Here is a 19,863-nt window from a genome sequence, read left to right as displayed (position 1 = left end):
TGAGCAAGCAGTAAAGAAAGTAAAAGAAAAATTTGGAGTAGGAATTAAAATCCGTGGAGAAGAAATAAAAGCTTTAAGGTTTATCGACGACATTGCAATTCTGTTAGAGACAGCAAAGGATCTGGAAGACCACCTAAAGGGAATGGACAGTGTCTTGAAAGAAGGGTAAAAGATGGACACCAGCAAAAGCAAAACGAGGAAAATGGAATTTAGTCGAATTAAATCCTGCGATGCTTAGGGTATTAGATTAGGGAAAGAGACACTTAAGGTAGTAAATGAGTTTTGCTATTTGGGGAGCCAAATACCTGATGACGGTCGGAGTAGAGAGAGTATAAAATGTAGACTGGCTATGGCAAGGGAAGTGTTTCTGAAGAAGAGAAATTTGTTAACATCGAGTACAGATTTAAGTGTCAGGAAGGCTTTTCTGAAAGTATTTATATGGAATGTAGCCCTGTATGGCAGTCAAACATGGACAATAAACAATTTAGACAAGAAAAGGGTAGTAACTTTCGAAATGTGGTGCTACAGAAGAATGCTGAAGATTAGATGGGTAGATCATGTAACTAATGAGGAGGTACTGAATAGAACTGGAGAGAAGAATAATTTGTGGCACATCATGACTGGAAGAAGCGATCGATTGATAGGACACATTCTGAGGCATCAAGGCTAACCAATTTAGTGCTGGAGGGAGGCAATGAGTGTAAAAATCTTAGAGGGAGACTAAGCAGATTCAGAAGGATGTAGGTTGCAATAGTTATTCGGAGATGAAGAGGCTTGCACAGGATAGAGTAGGATGGAGAGCTGCAGCAAACCAGTCTCTGGTCTGAAGAGCACAACTAATTCATTGTGTATAATACGTATGTAATGTAAACAAGACGGGAAAACGGTTTAGCGACCAATGAAAGATAGTGACAGAGATTATCAAAAAGTCACATATAAAAGGTGCAGTGAAATGAATACTGAACACCCACCTTAACACAGTCCGTACGACAGGTGACTCCATTGTTGATACATTTCGATACTGTCGCCACTGAGGTCGAGGAACGGCATAAATGTGTGTGAAATCTTATGGGACTTAACTGCTAAGGTCATCAGTCCCTAAGCTTACACACTACTTAACCAAAATTATCCTAAGGTCAAACACACACAGCCATGCCCGAGGGAGGACTCGAACCTCCGCCGGGACCAGCCGCACAGTCCGTGACTGCAGTGCCTTAGAACGCTCGGCTATTCCCGCGCGGCCAATACGATGTCGGTGGTCAGACGTGGTCGATTGGAACCTTGGCGATAGGTATGCCTGCTCTCAAGTTTCCTCGGAATTCTAAAAGTGGCCACTGCTAGGTTCGAAATATCTGACAGAACTGGGTGTTAAGTGTTTCAACTAGCCGGCCAAATGGAGACGCACGATGAGGCCCCTATCAGGTGCTGATACCCTGTATGACATGAGAATGCAGCCTCTGTATGTCCTTCACAGTTATCACTCAAGATTAAATGCCTACCAGTCTTCATAACAACACTAAACTTGAACAGCTCTAATGCACTGTAGTGTATGTTGATCTCTCTTACAGAGAATTGCAACTCTCTCCATTTACATACACCCCGACGGTGTGTTCGTGTCCGAAGGTACAGGGTGACAATTATTGAACTATATGAAAAAAATGTAAATTAGCTACAAACTAAGGCGTGCACACACTTTATTCAAGCCGGCCGCGGTGGTCTAGCGGTTCTAGGCGCTCAGTCCGGAACCGCGTGACTGCTACGGTCGCAGGTTCGAATCCTGCCTCGGGCATGGATGTGTGTGATGTCCTTAGGTTAGTTAGGTTTAAATAGTTCTAAGTTCTAGGGGACTGATGACCACAGATGTTAAGTCCCATAGTGCTCAGAGCCATTTGATCCATTTGAACCACTTTATTCAAAATGTAAACGACTCTACAGATATTGGGATTTAGGTCACTAGATGTTCGCAATGCTTGCCATCATTGACGATGATGTGGCGCAGACGAATAGCGAAATTCTGCAGTGTGGGGAGATCGATGCTGCAGATGACATCCTTAACGGCTGTTTTCAGCTCAGAAATGTTTTTGGAGCCATTGCTGTGCACCTTGTCTTTAATATAGTCCCACAAAAAGGAATCGCATGTGTTCATATCTGGAGAATATAGCGGCCCATTGGGGCCAACACCTGTGGCCTCTACATACCCCAGTGGCAGAATGTGGTGCCCAAAGTGCTCCTCCAGGACATCAAACACTCTCTTGCTTCGATTGAGTCGAACTCCGTCTTGCATGAACCACGTCTTGTCGAAATTAGTGTCAGTTTGGCTAATTTGGATGAAATCACCATCCAAAACGTCCGCAGCTCGTGTTCTAGTGGCTAGCGTTGCTATCTCTGGCTCTCGGGGTCACGGCTTCGGTACCCGGCCGGTTTGGATTTTCTCTACCCGAGGACTGGGTGTTTGTGTTGTCCTCATCATTTCATCATCGTATTCATCATTAGTGACGGTGGGTAGATTGGATTGTGAAAAAATTGAACTGTGAAAAAATTGGGATTTGTAAGTGCGCTGATGACCGCGCAGTTGAGCGCCCCACAAACCAAACATCATCATCACCTTCCAAAACCTTCACTTACTGTTCAGTAGTCACTATCCCATCAAGGAATATCACACCAGTTATTCCAGAACTGGACACTTCACACGACACAATCAGCCGTTGAGGGTGAAGAGACTTCTCGATGGCGAAATGCGGATTCTCAGTTCCCCAAATGCGCCAGTTTTGCTTATAGACGAACTCATCCAAATCAAAGTGTAATTCGTCGCTAAACCAAACCATATGCACATCAAAGTCCTGTTAGTCAATTGTGAGGACAACAGTGTTGGCGAAACACAACCGCAGTTCCATGACCCTGGGGCTTAATGGTGGATGGGTTTAAGTTTTGCATGGGAAGAGATGCAGGTCTCCAACAACAATTTGTCACAGAGTCTCCCTGTTGATGTCCACGTGTTCTGCATCTTGTCTGCTCGATTTTCTGGAGCTGGTTTGAAACACAGAACGTGTCTTCTCGATGTTTTCAGGCGTTTTCACCCTTTTGAGCGACGGATATGGCCAACATTGTCATCACGAACACTACCCGTTCTCTCCAATTTGCGAATCAAATTCTTGATTGGTAGCACATTTGGACCGATTGTTTCACGTGCAAATGGGCGTCAAAAACAAGGCGCTTGCGCATGCACATACTAATTCCCATCACACCCCGTGGCCAACGTGCAGATTGAACGCCCTAACGCAAAACCGTTCGGATATTATGATATATTTCATATAGTTCAATAATTGTCACCCTGTAAAGTAACACACAACCATGCTTCGGGGTGCTTCACGGCTTTTGACAAGTTTTGTATTGCTTGATTCTGGATTATTTTATCAGTTAAAGGCCCTAAAAATCTGAAATAAGCCGCGTAAAATTATTTATATTTATCTGTGTTGTGCAGTCATACTTGCGACATGATGGAGATTCGAGCCTGTTCACAAATGACGTTATATTGAGCTTGCAGATGAAATGAAATAATCGTATGGCAATTACTGGCCGGGATATCCACCTTCCGGGTTCGGCCGCCATGTGGCACTTCGGCGACCTGCGTGTCAGTGATGATGAAAATGATGATGGAAGCCACACAACACCTAATCCCCTGCTGAGAATCGAACCCGGGTCCCCTCGCGTGGGAGGCGATAACACTACCGCTGCGCTACGGAGGTGGACTAGCATGTAGATGTCTCGCAGAGGGTGAGCTGGCATCAGAGATGTCAAACACCGCAGAGAGCACCAGCGGTGTCCACGAGGTAGCGACTGGAGTGAGAGAGAGCAGAGGCCTGAAGTTTGCAGCGTAACGAGTTGGACGTCTGGGCAGAGAGAGAAGCTCCGCTGGGAATAGCAGCGCGAGGAAGACGCTTGGCAGCTGTCAGCGTATCGAAAGGAGGAACTAGCAAAGGAGCTTCGTGGTGGCCGTCCAGGTGGGACAACACAGAGAAAGCGGAGCCGACTGCACTGAGGAGTATTCCAGTCGATTCAGTTCCTGGCTACTGCAGAATTCTTAAGTGATGAATTGCACAGGCGGTTACTAGGCCTTTGTGCTGTTTCCCATACTTACGAATCTCCGGGAGGCTACCGTTTAATAGACAGTCCTTTGTTTAATCTAATACTACATTGCATTAGTTGAACGTGCAATTTGGCAGTGCTTAATGTGAAGTCATTATATAGTTTAGGTTTCTTATTTCATTTAGCAGCGCTTGTGAACCCATCAAGATACCCATGCGCTTCCGACATTCAGGGAGGCATACCGACCTGGACCAAATCCGATTGGCAGATGTCCGGTGTGCTATCTGGCCTGGGTGTTACTTTACGATACTAGGTGAATACCACACTGGTACCCATGTTCTGCCTCACTCACATGATATAAAAAAGTTTAGAAAATGTTCACACACTCACTTGGGATCTGCAAGATGCAGACAATTAGGGGCCACAACTTCTTTTCAGGAGAGGAAAGTGGTGGCGGTAGGAAGGGTAACCACCCATCCTCTTCCAGTGCCACATTCAGTAATGAACCTACCGACCCTGTGATTATGCAGAGTAAAGAACAGCACTTTATTGTTTAAGTTAGTGATATGACACATTTCTTCTGTTTATTTTTTTCTACTATTTCGTTGCTTGGTTTTGGCCTTTGAGAATACTTTTATTGTGGTTCTCGCGGTTCTAGGCGCTCAGTCCGGAACCGCGCGACTGCTACGGTCGCAGGTTCGAATCCTGCCTCGGGCATGGATGTGTGTGATGTCCTTAGGTTAGTTAGGTTTAAGTAGTTGTAAGTTCTAGGGGGCTGATGACCACGGATGTTAAGTCCCATAGTGCTCAGAGCCATTTGAACCATTTTTTTTACTGTGGTAACTTAACACTATGTACAGTCGTGGACAAAACGAGCGAGACCCCTGGCCTTTTCGTTATGCTGATCCGCACAGCTTCAAAGTCTGCTACACAGCATAACAGGCAAGGCGACGAGGTGCTACCGACATACTATGCAAGTTCGTTCAGCTGATGTGCTGAGACAGCTAGCACTGGAGAAACTCGCGCTTCGTAGACGCCACAGCATCGTCTGCCACCACTTCGTGGGAAACGAAATACCTCAAGTATAAGCCAATGTGTTGTATTCACATATCTGTGACTATGACTTGGATCTAAAGTGTGGTTATAGAAAGTACCTATGCTCAACTTGCGAATCTGACATCATGAATAAAGACAAGGGGAAATGAATTAGGCGTCCTTCCTCTTCCGTAACATCAAATATATTTTCGTTATTCTTTTTCAAATGAACTGCGCAGACAATCATTCACCAGAAGTGAATAACTTTTTAGTAACAGCAGATGATATTAACAGCTTGCCGGCGCGGGTTAGCCGTGCTCTCAACGGCGTCATATCGCGGACCGCGCGGCTCCTTGCGCCGTCTGTTCGAATCCTTCCCCGGGCGTGCATATGTGTTAGGTTAGGTAGGTTGAAGTAGTTCTAGGTCTAGGGGACTGATGACCTAAGCAGACTGGTGGCATAGTTCTTAGAGCCATTTTTTGACCTTTCGCACAAATTTTCTTTACATAAACGGCCGTATCTTTAGATTTCACTTTTTTACACCACCAAGGGACCGTATACCGCAGGAGGTGCGATACATTTCCGCTTATTATGTCCACCAGTACTCGAGGTAAACGGGTTTTAATGGATGGGTAGACAGATAGACGGTCAAGAAAGTGAGACTAGTAGGGTTCCATTTTTACCGATTTACGTGACGAAATCCTAACAACGAAAATAGCTACGACAGTTACTGAAGATGAGGGCCGCATAATAATTTCCCCTACTCTTTATTCGAAATGTTCCAGTTGCAGTATATACATCAGCATGTTAATCGTAGCTACGTTTTCGATCCAAATCACGTTTACAGGAATGCAAATAAAATCTATTTGCCTATACACGTGGTAATTCGTAACCCACTATTAATGCCAACGCGCTTTAGACGTGCGAGCATTCCCAAAGCTAGCTGCCTTAAGGAACACTCCGGCTAATGAATGTTTTCTGGCTGGGGCACGTCTAATGGCGAATTCGAAATATTTTAGAATACGTTTGGCAGCTACGACGCCGTTTATTTTCTGGGGTAGTGTAAATTTGCTCGCTTATAACTGTTTTCTGTTATTTAGACAAACATCCCGAATGATTGTCACATAAACGGTGACATAAAGGTAGACAATTCATGTTTTTCAGTCGAGAAAGCTGTATGCAACAGAAACTACAGATCATTTTGCCATTTTCATTGCGAAATTGCCGGCTTATTCGTGTCTGGGGTAATAATAGAGGGCTGTTTGCCTGGGTTGTCTGCTAGCGTAGTGAAAGGTGTTTGCTACTGCAAGGGAGGTCTGGTTTGTTTTCGGTTCTAATCTCGATGGAGGCAGATAGACTATCAGTAAAGGAATATTAAGAAATTCTCGCGCCCCCAATACGTTGTATTGCTACCTTTATTCTGTGCCGGTGCCCTGTGGACGTCGATATGAAAGCGTTGTAGAATTTCATACTTGTTACTGCCAACTTTTTCCGCTTCTGTAAATAATTGAATTGACTTAAGTGTGGCACTGAACGATTTTTAACTGAATTTCGTTGCGAATCTTCTCGCACTGCTAAATTTGCACACTTCCATGGTAGGTCAGCAACGGTAATCCAGTATGACTGGTCTGAACGTTGACACAGACCATTTTGCGGCCGAATGTGCATAATATTTTACTAATTCGTAACGATCTGGGTTACTAAAATAGTTATGTTATCTCGATAAGCTGAAATTTGTTTTTATTGGTACAGTTCATACTAATTAGCGTTTCTTCTTTCATTTATATCTTATATTTAGGTTTTGTGGTTAACACACTAATCAGCATTAATATAGTCTTAGACATGATTGAAAACAGTCTGACAAATTTCGGATAGTTTTTCAATTTCACGCCTGTGAATAGTACGTTGGTAGCACTTGGTCGCCTTGCCTGTTATGCTGTGTAGCAGACTTCAAAGCTGTGCGGATCAGCATAACGAAAAGGCGAGGGGTCTCGCTCGTTTTGTCCACGACTGTACATATCTGGTGTATAAGGGTGCAGCTGACAGCAGATGATGACCAGGCCGCGCACCTTTTCGTTCTTAGTTTCGCCTGAAGACAGGGTCATAATCGCCCGAAACCAGTTATGAATTAACAAAAACATGGTGTATCAAAAAGAATCGTCCGATTTGGCAAGTCTGTATTTTTGAAACTAATAAACATATGCAATGAATTTTGTTTTTGACGAAAGGTAAACCCAAAAAAAATTTTTTTTCATGCCTTCTGTTAGGTATTCAATATGCCCCCTTGAGATGCACGGCATATATAAGTGCGGTACTGAAATTGTTCCCACGCTACAGTGAGCATGTCTTGAGTTATAGCTCCCACAGCTGCTGTTATTCGATGTTTCAGTTCATTCATTGTTGTTGTTTACGGAGGCAGATAAACAGAGTCTTTTATAAATCTCCACAAGAAATAATTACCTGCAGTCAGGTCCGGTGACCTTGGCGGCTGGTAATGTAAGGTGAATCATTTAGTCCAGTGCGACCGATCCATCGTTTGACTTAAAATATTCCCGCACTTCCTGATGCCATTGTGGTGATGCCCCATCCTGTAAATGAACTCATTCGAATCAGTCTCCAACTGTGGCAAAAGAAAGTTCTCAAGCATATCGAGATACGTGCTTCCTGTAACAGTGTTCTCGGCAAAGAAAAATGCATCACACACGTTTTCCCGTGAAACTGGACAAAACATTAAATCATGGAGAGTCCCTCTCATGTTGTATAACTTCATGCGGTTGTTCCGTACCCCATATTATCACATTATAACGGTACACTTTTCCATTTAAATTGAATGTAGCCTCGTCACAAAACACTTTTTTTTTTTTTTTTTTTTTTTTTTTTTTGCTCATCAGTCTACTGACTGGTTTGATGCGGCCCGCCACGAATTCCTTTCCTGTGCTAACCTCTTCATCTCAGAGTAGCACTTGCAACCTACGTCCTCAATTATTTGCTTGACGTATTCCAATCTCTGTCTTCCTCTACAGTTTTTGCCCTCTACAACTCCCTCTAGTACCATGGAAGTCATTCCCTCAAGTCTTAGCAGATGTCCTATCATCCTGTCCCTTCTCCTTATCAGTGTTTTCCACATATTCCTTTCCTCTCCGATTCTGCGTAGAACCTCCTCATTCCTTACCTTATCAGTCCACCTAATTTTCAACATTCGTCTATAGCACCACATCTCAAATGCTTCGATTCTCTTCTGTTCCGGTTTTCCCACAGTCCATGTTTCACTACCATAGAATACTGTACTCCAGACGTACATCCTCAGAACTTTCTTCCTCAAATTAAGGCCGGTATTTGATATTAGTAGACTTCACTTGGCCAGAAATGCCTTTTTTGCCATAGCGAGTCTGCTTTTGATGTCCTCCTTGCTCCGTCCGTCATTGGTTATTTTACTGCCTAGGTAGCAGAATTCCTTAACTTCATTGACTTCGTGACCATCAATCCTGATGTTAAGTTTCTCGCTGTTCTCATTTCTACTACTTCTCATTACCTTCGTCTTTCTCCGATTTACTCTCAAACCATACTGCGTACTCATTAGCCTGTTCATTCCGTTCAGCAGATCATTTAATTCTTCTTCGCTTTCACTCAGGATAGCAATGTCATCAGCGAATCGTATCATTGATATCCTTTCACCTTGTATTTTAATTCCACTCCTGAATCATTCTTTTATTTCCATCATTGCTTCCTCGATGTACAGATTGAAGAGTAGGGGCGAAAGGCTACAGCCTTGTCTTTACACCCTTCTTAATACGAGCACTTCGTTCTTGATCGTCTACTCTTATTATTCCCTCTTGGTTGTTGTACATATTGTATATGACCCGTCTCTCCCTATAACTTACCCCTACATTTTTCAGAATCTCGAACAGCTTGCATCATTTTCTATTGTCGAACGCTTTTTTCAGGTCGACAAATCCTATGAAAGTGTCTTGATTTTTCTTTAGCCTCGCTTCCATTATTAGCCGTAACGCCAGAATTGCCTCTCTCGTCCCTTTACTTTTCCTAAAGCCAAACTGATCGTCACCTAGCGCATTCTCTATTTTCTTTTCCATTCTTCTGTACATTATTCTTGTAAGCAGCTTCGATGCATGAGCTGTTAAGCTCATTGTGCGATAGTTCTCGCACTTGTCAGCTCTTGCCGTCTTCGGAATTGTGTGGATGATGCTTTTCCGAAAGTCAGATGGTATATCACCAAACTCATATATTCTACACACCAACGTGAATAGTCGTTTTGTTGCCACTTCCCCCAATAATTTTAGAAATTCTGATGGAATGTTATCTATCCCTTCTGCCTTATTTGACCGTAAGTCCTCCAAAGCTCTTTTAAATTCCGATTCTAATACTGGATCCCCTATTTCTTCTAAATCGACTCTTGTTTCTTCTTCTATCACATCAGACAAATATTCACCCTCATAGAGGCTTTCAATGTATTCTTTCCACCTATCTGCTCTCTCCTCTGCAGTTAACAGTGGAATTCCCGTTGCACTCTTAATGTTACCACCGTTGCTTTTAATGTCACCAAAGGTTGTTTTGACTTTCCTGTATGCTGAGTCTGTCCTTCCGAAAATCATATCTTTTTCGATGTCTTCACATTTTTCCTGCAGCCATTTCGTCTTAGCTTCCCTGCACTTCCTATTTATTTCATTCCTCAGCGACTTGTATTTCTGTTTTCCTGATTTTCCCGGAACATGTTTGTACTTCCTCCTTTCATCCATCAACTAAAGTATTTCTTCTGTTACCCATGGTTTCTTCGCAGCTACCTTCTTTGTACCTATGTTTTCCTTCCCAACTTCTGTGATGGCCCTTTTTAGAGATGTCCATTCCTCTTCAACTGTACTGCCTACTGCGCTATTCCTTATTGCTGTATCTATAGCGTTAGAGAACTTCAAACGTATCTCGTCATTCCTTAGTACTTCCGTATCCCATTTCTTTGCGTATTGATTCTTCTTGACTAATGTCTTGAACTTCAGCCTACTCTTCATCACTACTATATTGTGATCTGAGTCTATATCTGCTCCTGGGTACGCCTTACAATCCAGTATCTGATTTCGGAATCTCTGTCTGACCATGATGTAATCTAATTGAAATCTTCCCGTATCTCCTGGCGTTTTCCAAGTATACCTCCTCCTCTTGTGATTCTTGAACAGGGTATTCGCTATTACTAGCTGAAACTTGTTACAGAACTCAATTAGTGTCTCTCCTCTTTCATTCCTTGTCCCAAGCCCATATTCTCCTGTAACCTTTTCTTCTACTCCTTCCCCTACAACTGCATTCCAGTCGCCCATGACTAATAGATTTTCGTCCCCTTTTAAATACTGCATTACCCTTTCAGTATCCTCATACACTTTCTCTATCTGTTCATCTTCAGCTTGCGACGTCGGCATGTATACCTGAACTATCGTTGTCGGTGTTGGTCTGCTGTCGATTCTGATTAGAACAACCCGGTCACTGAACTGTTCACAGTAACACACCCTCTGCCCTACCTTCCTATTCATAACGAATCCTACACCTGTTATACCATTTTCTGCTGCTGTTGATATTACCCGATACTCATCTGACCAGAAATCCTTGTCTTCCTTCCACTTCACTTCACAGACCCCTACTATATCTAGATTGAGCCTTTGCATTTCCCTTTTCAGATTTTCTAGTTTGCCTACCACGTTCAAGCTTCTGACATTCCACGCCCCGACTCGTAGAACGTTATCCTTTCGTTGAGTATTCAATCTTTTTCTCATGGTAACCTCCCCCTTGGCAGTCCCCTCCCGGAGATCCGAATGGGGGACTATTCCGGAATCTTTTGCCAATGGAAAGATCATCATGACACTTTCTTCAAATACAGGCCACATGTCCTGTGGATACAAGTTACGTGTCTTTAATGCAGTGGTTTCCATCGCCTTCTGCATCGGGGCAATTTCCCACCCCTAGGACAAGAGAGTGCCCTGAACCTCTATCCGCTCCTCCGCCCTCTTTGACAAGGCCGTTGGCAGAATGAGGCTGACTTCTTATGCCGGAAGTCTTGGGCCGCCAACGCTGATTATTTATCAAAATTTAGGCAGTGGCGGGGATCGAACCCGGGACCGAAAACGTTTTTGATTATGAATCAAAGACGCTACCCCTAGACCACGGGTACACTAAACACTAAGTGAGGGAAAAAACTGTCATCCTTCATCTTGCCAAGAACGAAATTACAGAACTTCACAAGTTGTTGTTTGTCACCTTCACGAAGAGCTTGCAATAGTCGAATTTTGAAGGGTTTAATGTGTAAACGTCGACGTAATACACGACAGACAGACATCGGGGGCATGTTGAGCTGTTGAGCTGCATGGCCAACGAATTTCTGTCGACTCCTTGTGAAACTATGGCGGGTGCTTTCGACTTCCGTGTCAGACAGTCTGGGACTGCCATGCGATTTGCCTTTACACAAGCAACCTGTTTTCGGAATTGTTCATACCACCTTCTAATGTTCTATGCTGTAAGAAGATCAACATCATATCTAATATAAAAGTCACGCAGAACAGTTATTACTGGCCCGCACTGCTCAAAACGTAGAACTCAAAATGCTTTATGTTGTCCCGACTTCGTTTACTAGAACTGAAGTCGGCGCACCGCTGCTACCTAGCGGAAACCATGTAGAACTCGAGAGTTAGCGCTTTCCAACAGTACGTTGTTCACGCACATATCTCAAATAATTATGATTTTTTAAAATCAGATGATTCTTTTCGATACACCCTGTAAATATTTTACAACTGAAACGGTTTATTGTCTGATTCTATAATAAAGTTGTTTTACAACTCCGCTATTACCAGTCTCAAGCCCATAGCTCCATGGTGCAGGTGTTGTGGAACGAGTAGGGGGAGGAACAACTTCATGAAATACTCTGGGTCCATCTGAACTCCGCATGGTAGCACCCAGTAGAAGCCCCTGCTGAGGGTTATGGATGAAACCTGGCCAACGTTCTCAGAGACGGAAGAGGAACTCCCAACGGTGGAGAGAACAGAAGAGCCTAGTGGTGAACGCAACGAATAGAGAATCAAACTTCACACTGACAGTACTATCTTATCCTGGAATATTGCCATTACAATTTGAATTACAGTATGGAAAGCTTGCTAAGCGAATCCAGTTCCTCAGGTAGTAATTAGAAAAGAAAATCAACCATTGCGTTATGCAGTGCACTGGAACCAAACGCTCTGGGGACTCCCAACAACTGGCATCAGATCCTCGGGCCGGAGCTACCTTGGAAACCTCCTAAAATAAAATTTAAACAGAAATTACTTTTAGGAATTTTAAATTTAGTTCTTAGCTCAAAACAGGTAAAAAAAAGAATTAGAAATACTGTTAGAGAGTAATAAAATTCAAATATCATCAGCCCAAGGAACCAGATTCCAGGAAGAAACGGTAACAGTCACTTGTAAATACAGAATTTTCCATGGAAATCCAGCAATCAGAATTATGAAAAGTATTCCATGACTGGGTACAGCTGTATATATTCATAAAAGTGTGGTAGAGACTATCTGCTCTGTCAGTTCAACTTAAAAACAAAAGTAGGGCATTACCCAACCCACAAAAGAACAGCACAAATGGTATGAGACTGATCAGTCTAAGTCAAAATTCTCACCTGGAACAAATATCGACCCTCTTCAGGTAGCTCTTACGATAAGCAACACATCAGATTTTCGGAGAATTTCAGTTTGATTATACAGCTGTATCCTGAAAAAGTAGTAACTAAATAACGGATGTGATAGTAATAAGGCGTGGTGAATTTGATTCCGATCACTACCTCTCTGAAATTAAGCCTAAACTCCTATGTAATAAATCAAAGCGAAAACACAAAAATTAACTAAATGTAATACAGGCAGTTTTACCATAACAAAAGAATCAATTAAAAATATCGAGATGAAATTAAAATTGCTGAACATGGCAAATGGTCAGAATTAGGTAATGAATTTAATAACTCTACCCAGAAAACGTCTGGTTCAAACAAAAATAAAGATAAACTTTGGTGGAATGAGATATGTGAAGCAGCTGCAACAGAAAGAACCAAGAAGGGAAAAAGTGGGAATGCTCAAGAACAGTTGATCATCGTGCTCAATTTAAACATCAAAGAAAGGAAACAGCAAGAATAATTAGAATAAAAAAAGAGGAAATTTACAGAAATTGAGAAATATTTTTCAAAAAATAAATACCCATTGTTTTTATCAGACATTTAAGCAAAGACTGAAGGGATACCATGCACCAAGTGTGGCCTTTCATAAATTAAAATAGCAGACATGTAAAACTGAAAATTACAAAACAGTTGCAAAATATTTTGATCAGCTGCCTAATTTTCAAGAACCATTCCATAAACTGGAATTCTGAAAAACTCATGAAAACCTACAAGGAATTTTAGCTCCAGCTATCAAAGAAATCGAAAAGTTAGAGAAATCTAAGAATATTATTTGAGGAAATATGGCAATCAGAAATAATCTCAGGAGAGTGGAAGGTAGCTTTGATAATCCGCTGAATAACTTACATGTCTCGAGACTCTAATAAAACGCTTTGGGAAAATCTGGTATAGAGGAAACGATACTTAAAATGGGAAGGATGTGTTGTACAACTAAAGATTTTTACAACAATTGCCCATCTAAAAATGCAAAATAAGACATTGCAAAACATTAGTGAAATCAGAATGTCGCTATTCAAGCGAATTTATAGCATTAAAATAACTTAAATAAATTAGAAATACAACAAATGCGATTCGTTAAGAGAATACTAGGCTCACAGAAAAGTATGGAGGGATGGATATTACGTAGTAATAGTAAAATTTGCTGAACGATAGAAAACGTATTAGAATTAACGAGGAAAAGAAGATGGGTACTTGTTGGACTTTTCTGTCGAATGCAAACAGTATTTGTGGGACACGAAATCAACAAGAAGTTGTATATATGACTTAAAAAAGGAGTTAGGAAAAAGAAATATAAAAAAACTGAAAGAGAAGTGTTTTGGGAGAAAGTGCTGAATACGAGTGGGTTACCACATACGGGAGTGAAAAAAATTTGTCTGAGGTGTTCAGAGGACGGGAAGAATAAATCAGAGTAAATAGATGAAAGAATACTGGAAGAAAGGAAAATAACAATGAATAAGGAACTGAAATTGGCCAGTGGCCCAGTGGCCCATCCGGGAAGAAAATAAAGTTGTTACCTAGGAATCTTGCACCCTTCCGTTCCAAAGCCTTAACGATGCTGCGTCACATTAATTTCATTAGAAGCTTTCCAATAGGAGCAAACGCTCTACTTCTCGTTCAAAGACACGTGACAAATCGGTAGCAGAAACCAAAAAAACAAAAGAAAAAAACGTAACAAAAGTTAATAGAATAAACGAACACAGTAATGCAACCATCAGAAAGCTGAAGACAGTAGGTTGTAATTTCTTCCATTCGTCATTCATCGAGGGTGTTAGTCCTCGATGGCAACTATAAAACGCTGTCGATCTCTCTTTGTGCTCAGTCAGCATTCACAAGCAAGCTCGCCTGCGTGACACTAGCTTTTAAAAGGCAAAGCAACAGCGGAAAGCATACCGGAGCAGCTAGTTATGGCCCGTCTTTATAGAAAATCCTACTTTCTTCCTGGACATCTGTGTTCTGCTTTGATTTTTTACAAACAGTAGTGCGTCATTAGATACAGTTTTTAGTTATTTAACTTCAAAATTTTGTTTCAACTTTTCCGACATATAGTGGAGCCTCGTTTTTCCAGCCCTCACTAATTTCGATGGTTACTTGATTTGGAACAGTATTTGACACTCGGACGCAACAGAGACAATAGTGGACGACGATCGCCATTATTTTTTAATTCAGCCAAGATTCCGTCATGATGTCAGGTTACATCTTAACAGTGAACTTTACAGTAGTGTACTGTCCCATACGTAGCGAGTGTAACATGTCATAAAAAATAAACCATGGATAAGCAGATGCACTGCTTAGGGTGGATAAAGTAGAGCTGTTGAAAATCATTGCAGCGGAATTTGACATTGGAGCATTTGCGAAGATTCCACGATGCTCAGTCATTACACACATAAATAACTGGCTGGGAAATATCAGTGACATTGGCCACGGTATGATTTATGGCGACGATGTTTCCGTCGTTTGTTCGTCTGCAAACAATAGCCTCAGTAATGATGGATTAGATGACAGAACTCGCGTTATTATGAAGAAATCATGAGATACGTAAAGCCACAACGTAGCTGGACAAAACAACGGCTTATTTGGAACGCCAGGCGGATTCAACATCGGCCACACTTTTGCTGGTGTAACGTCTAGGTGATCATGCTGTGCATAAATGACAAATGAATCGGACTCAAAAGATACTTAAGGATCATTTCAGACTATGAAATTCGTTATTTTTCAACGTCTGGTCAACATTTATACGAAAATAATGTATAATAGGTACGTATCTTTACGTGAAAATAAATGGAAAGCGTGTGTTTATAAGGTTTAATCAAAGCTATTAATTTCTTCTAACTTTTCCGACCCATCTGGATTTTTTATTATCTGGATGATCTACTACGGTAACATCAACTTTCTCCTCAAAATGCGAAAATATTTATTAACACCCACCTACGTAGTGAGAATAAACTCGAGAAATCAGAGCTTCCACGGAAAATAGAATTGTTGGTTTTTCTCGCACGCTCTTCGATAGGGGGACGTCAGAGAAATAGTGTGGCAGTGGTTCGATGAACTCTCTGCCAGGAACTTAAGTGTGAATTGCAGAGTAATGACGTAGATGTAGATACAGGTCAATTAGTCCTAATAAGCAATATTCCACTCTACATCTAATAACCGAAGAAATAGTTCTTACATTATTTCCGTAGATCAAGGAAGAGTCACAACTTCGAGAAGTTAACAGTTTAACGGAATTATATCAAGCTAAAAAACAAATCATGAAATCACAATAACAGACGAAGAGTTATTGTTGACACTCAGCTTATGCTCAACATGAAAAAAACAAATGGAACAGTACAAATGTCATCAGTGTGGACTGTAATTGCTCCGAGTAAAAGTGGGTTACACACGTAGCTGCACGATAGTATACGAGTTACATAGGAACGGGTTCACGTCGTGGATCCAATCTGGTCGCTTTTACACATAGGTTTTTACTGTTGAAGATATTCGTACACCAGATAAGACTAGCATTGCTGCTCATATTGTCTTTTAGAACGAAATCATAATGTGTTGCAGACATTTTACACAGAAAAACATCAAGGCTACATACACTACAGAAACCTCCACAACCGAGTTCCAATTCATTGCAGAATGCATTTTGGCTATTCAGGAAATGACCCGCCACTGAAAATCTCTGCTATCCAATGGTTTCTTCATCCGTAGAAACAGGAAGGATCACCGAAAATCTCTGCTATCTAATGGTTTCTTCATCCGTAGAAAGAGGAAAGATCATTGAGTGCTATGTCTGGAGAACGTCAATGGATGAGACTAAATCTGATAGTCCAAGCAAGCAGCATATGTGACAATGTACAGTGCGTTTTGTGCTAAGGCGTTGTCGTAGATAAAAAAACGAAACATGGATTCATAGACGAACCATGTCTGAGGTAAATACGATTGTGTGGTTACGACCCACCGTTGACATTGTGGCAGTGACTATTCTCGACTATGAATTAATATCTTTTCACATATGGGAGATAAATTTGGCATTGATTTAGTGTAATCTGTTCCTCGCTGATGTTTTTTATTTGTGTATTAACACAATTTTGTAATTGGTGCATAGATACGAACGGATCCATTGTAATTTATAAATATTTGCTTCATTACGTTTCAGGTAAATGCATATCTAAACTCCGTGTAATATTAACTGTAAATGAAAATGCTACGGTGTTACAGATAAAAATTTATCGCTGTGATTTTATGGAATGGGAACACACACTTGACGATGGGAATTGGAAGCAGAAAAGTGGACAGAGAGAGCATTGAAGTTTTTTAGCGAGAACTGTGTTGTATTTTGTGAAGTAGAAGCAATAATTTTACTAATTATAGATGGTTTTGAGCCGTAGTCATGTAGTATATTTTGAAAGAATAAACCATATTTTCCTTCTGTACTATCTACACTCCTGGAAATTGAAATAAGAACACCGTGAATTCATTGTCCCAGGAAGGGGAAACTTTATTGACACATTCCTGGGGTCAGATACATCACATGATCACACTGACAGAACCACAGGCACATAGACACAGGCAACAGAGCATGCACAATGTCTACATCTACATCTACATCTATACTCCGGGAGCCACCTTACGGTGTGTGGCGGAGGGTACTTATTGTACCACTATCTGATCCCCCCTTCCCTGTTCCATTCACGAATTGTGCGTGGGAAGAACGACTGCTTGTAAGTCTCCGTATTTGCTCTAATTTCTCGGATCTTTTCGTTGTGATCATTACGCGAGATATATGTGGGCGGTAGTAATATATTGCCCATCTCTTCCCGGAATGTGCTCTCTCGTAATTTCGATAATAAACCTCTCCGTATTGCGTAACGCCTTTCTTGAAGTGTCCGCCACTGGAGCTTGTTCAGCATCTCCGTAACGCTCTCGCGCTGACTAAATGTCCCCATGACGAATCGCGCTGCTTTTCGCTGGATCATGTCTATCTCTTCTATTAATCCAACCTGGTAAGGGTCCCATACTGATAAGCAATACTCAAGAATCGGACGAACAAGCGTTTTGTAAGCTACTTCTTTCGTCGATGAGTCACATTTTCTTAGAATTCTTCCTATGAATCTCAACCTGGCGCCTGCTTTTCCCACTATTTGTTTTATGTGATCATTCCACTTCAGATCGCTCCGGATAGTAACTCCTAAGTATTTTACGGTCGTTACCGCTTCCAATGATTTACCACCTATGGCATAATCGTACTGGAATGGATTTCTGCCCCTATGTATGCGCATTATATTACATTTATCTACGTTTAGGGAAAGCTGCCAGCTGTCGGACCATGCATTAATCCTCTGCAGGTCTTCCTGGAGTACGTACGAGTCTTCTGATGTTGCTACTTTCTTGTAGACAACCGTGTCATCTGCAAATAGCCTCACGGAGCTACCAATGTTGTCAACTAAGTCATTTATGTATATTGTAAACAATAAAGGTCCTATCACGCTTCCTTGCGGTACTCCCGAAATTACCTCTACATCTGCAGATTTTGAACCGTTAAGAATGACATGTTGTGTTCTTTCTTCTAGGAAATCCTGAATCCAATCACAAACCTGGTCCGATATTCCGTAAGCTCGTATTTTTTTCACTAAACGTAAGTGCGGAACCGTATCAAATGCCTTCCTGAAGTCCAGGAATACGGCATCAATCTGCTCGCCAGTGTCTACGGCACTGTGAATTTCTTGGGCAAATAGGGCGAGCTGAGTTTCACATGATCTCTGTTTGCGGAATCCATGTTGGTTATGATGAAGGAGATTTGTATTATCTAAGAACGTGATAATACGAGAACACAAAACATGTTCCATTATTCTACAACAGATTGACGTAAGCGAAATAGGCCTATAATTATTCGCATCTGATTTATGACCCTTCTTGAAAATGGGAACGACCTGCGCTTTCTTCCAGTCGCTAGGTACTTTACGTTCTTCCAGCGATCTACGATAAATTGCTGATAGAAAGGGGGCAAGTTCTTTAGCATAATCACTGTAGAATCTTAAGGGTATCTCGTCTGGTCCGGATGCTTTTCCGCTACTAAGTGATAGCAGTTGTTTTTCAATTCCGATATCGTTTATTTCAATATTTTCCATTTTGGCGTCCGTGCGACGGCTGAAGTCAGGGACCGTGTTACGATTTTCCGCAGTGAAACAGTTTCGGAACACTGAATTCAGTATTTCTGCCTTTCTTCGGTCGTCCTCTGTTTCGGTGCCATCGTGGTCAACGAGTGACTGAATAGGGGATTTAGATCCGCTTACCGATTTTACATATGACCAAAACTTTTTAGGGTTCTTGTTTAGATTGTTTGCCAATGTTTTATGTTCGAATTCGTTGAATGCTTCTCTCATTGCTCTCTTTACGCTCTTTTTCGCTTCGTTCAGCTTTTCCTTATCAGCTATGATTCGACTACTCTTAAACCTATGATGAAGCTTTCTTTGTTTCCGTAGTACCTTTCGTACATGATTGTTATACCATGGTGGATCTTTCCCCTCGCTTTGGACCTTAGTCGGTACGAACTTATCTAAGGCGTACTGGACGATGTTTCTGAATTTTTTCCATTTTTGTTCCACATCCTCTTCCTCAGAAATGAACGTTTGATGGTGGTCACTCAGATATTCTGCGATTTGTGCCCTATCACTCTTGTTAATCAAATATATTTTCCTTCCTTTCTTGGCATTTCTTATTACACTTGTAGTCATTGATGCAACCACTGACTTATGATCACTGATACCCTCTTCTACATTCACGGAGTCGAAAAGTTCCGGTCTATTTGTTGCTATGAGGTCTAAAACGTTAGCTTCACGAGTTGGTTCTCTAACTATCTGCTCGAAGTAATTCTCGGACAAGGCAGTCAGGATAATGTCACAAGAGTCTCTGTCCCTGGCTCCAGTTCTGATTGTGTGACTATCCCATTCTATACCTGGTAGATTGAAGTCTCCCCCTATTACAATAGTATGATCACGAAACTTCTTCACGACGTTCTGCAGGTTCTCTCTGAGGCGCTCAACTACTACGGTTGC

The sequence above is a fragment of the Schistocerca cancellata genome, chromosome 8, assembly GCF_023864275.1.
Source record: "Schistocerca cancellata isolate TAMUIC-IGC-003103 chromosome 8, iqSchCanc2.1, whole genome shotgun sequence".
Lineage (NCBI taxonomy): Eukaryota > Metazoa > Arthropoda > Insecta > Orthoptera > Acrididae > Schistocerca > Schistocerca cancellata.
Note: the sequence above shows the minus strand (reverse complement) of the source record.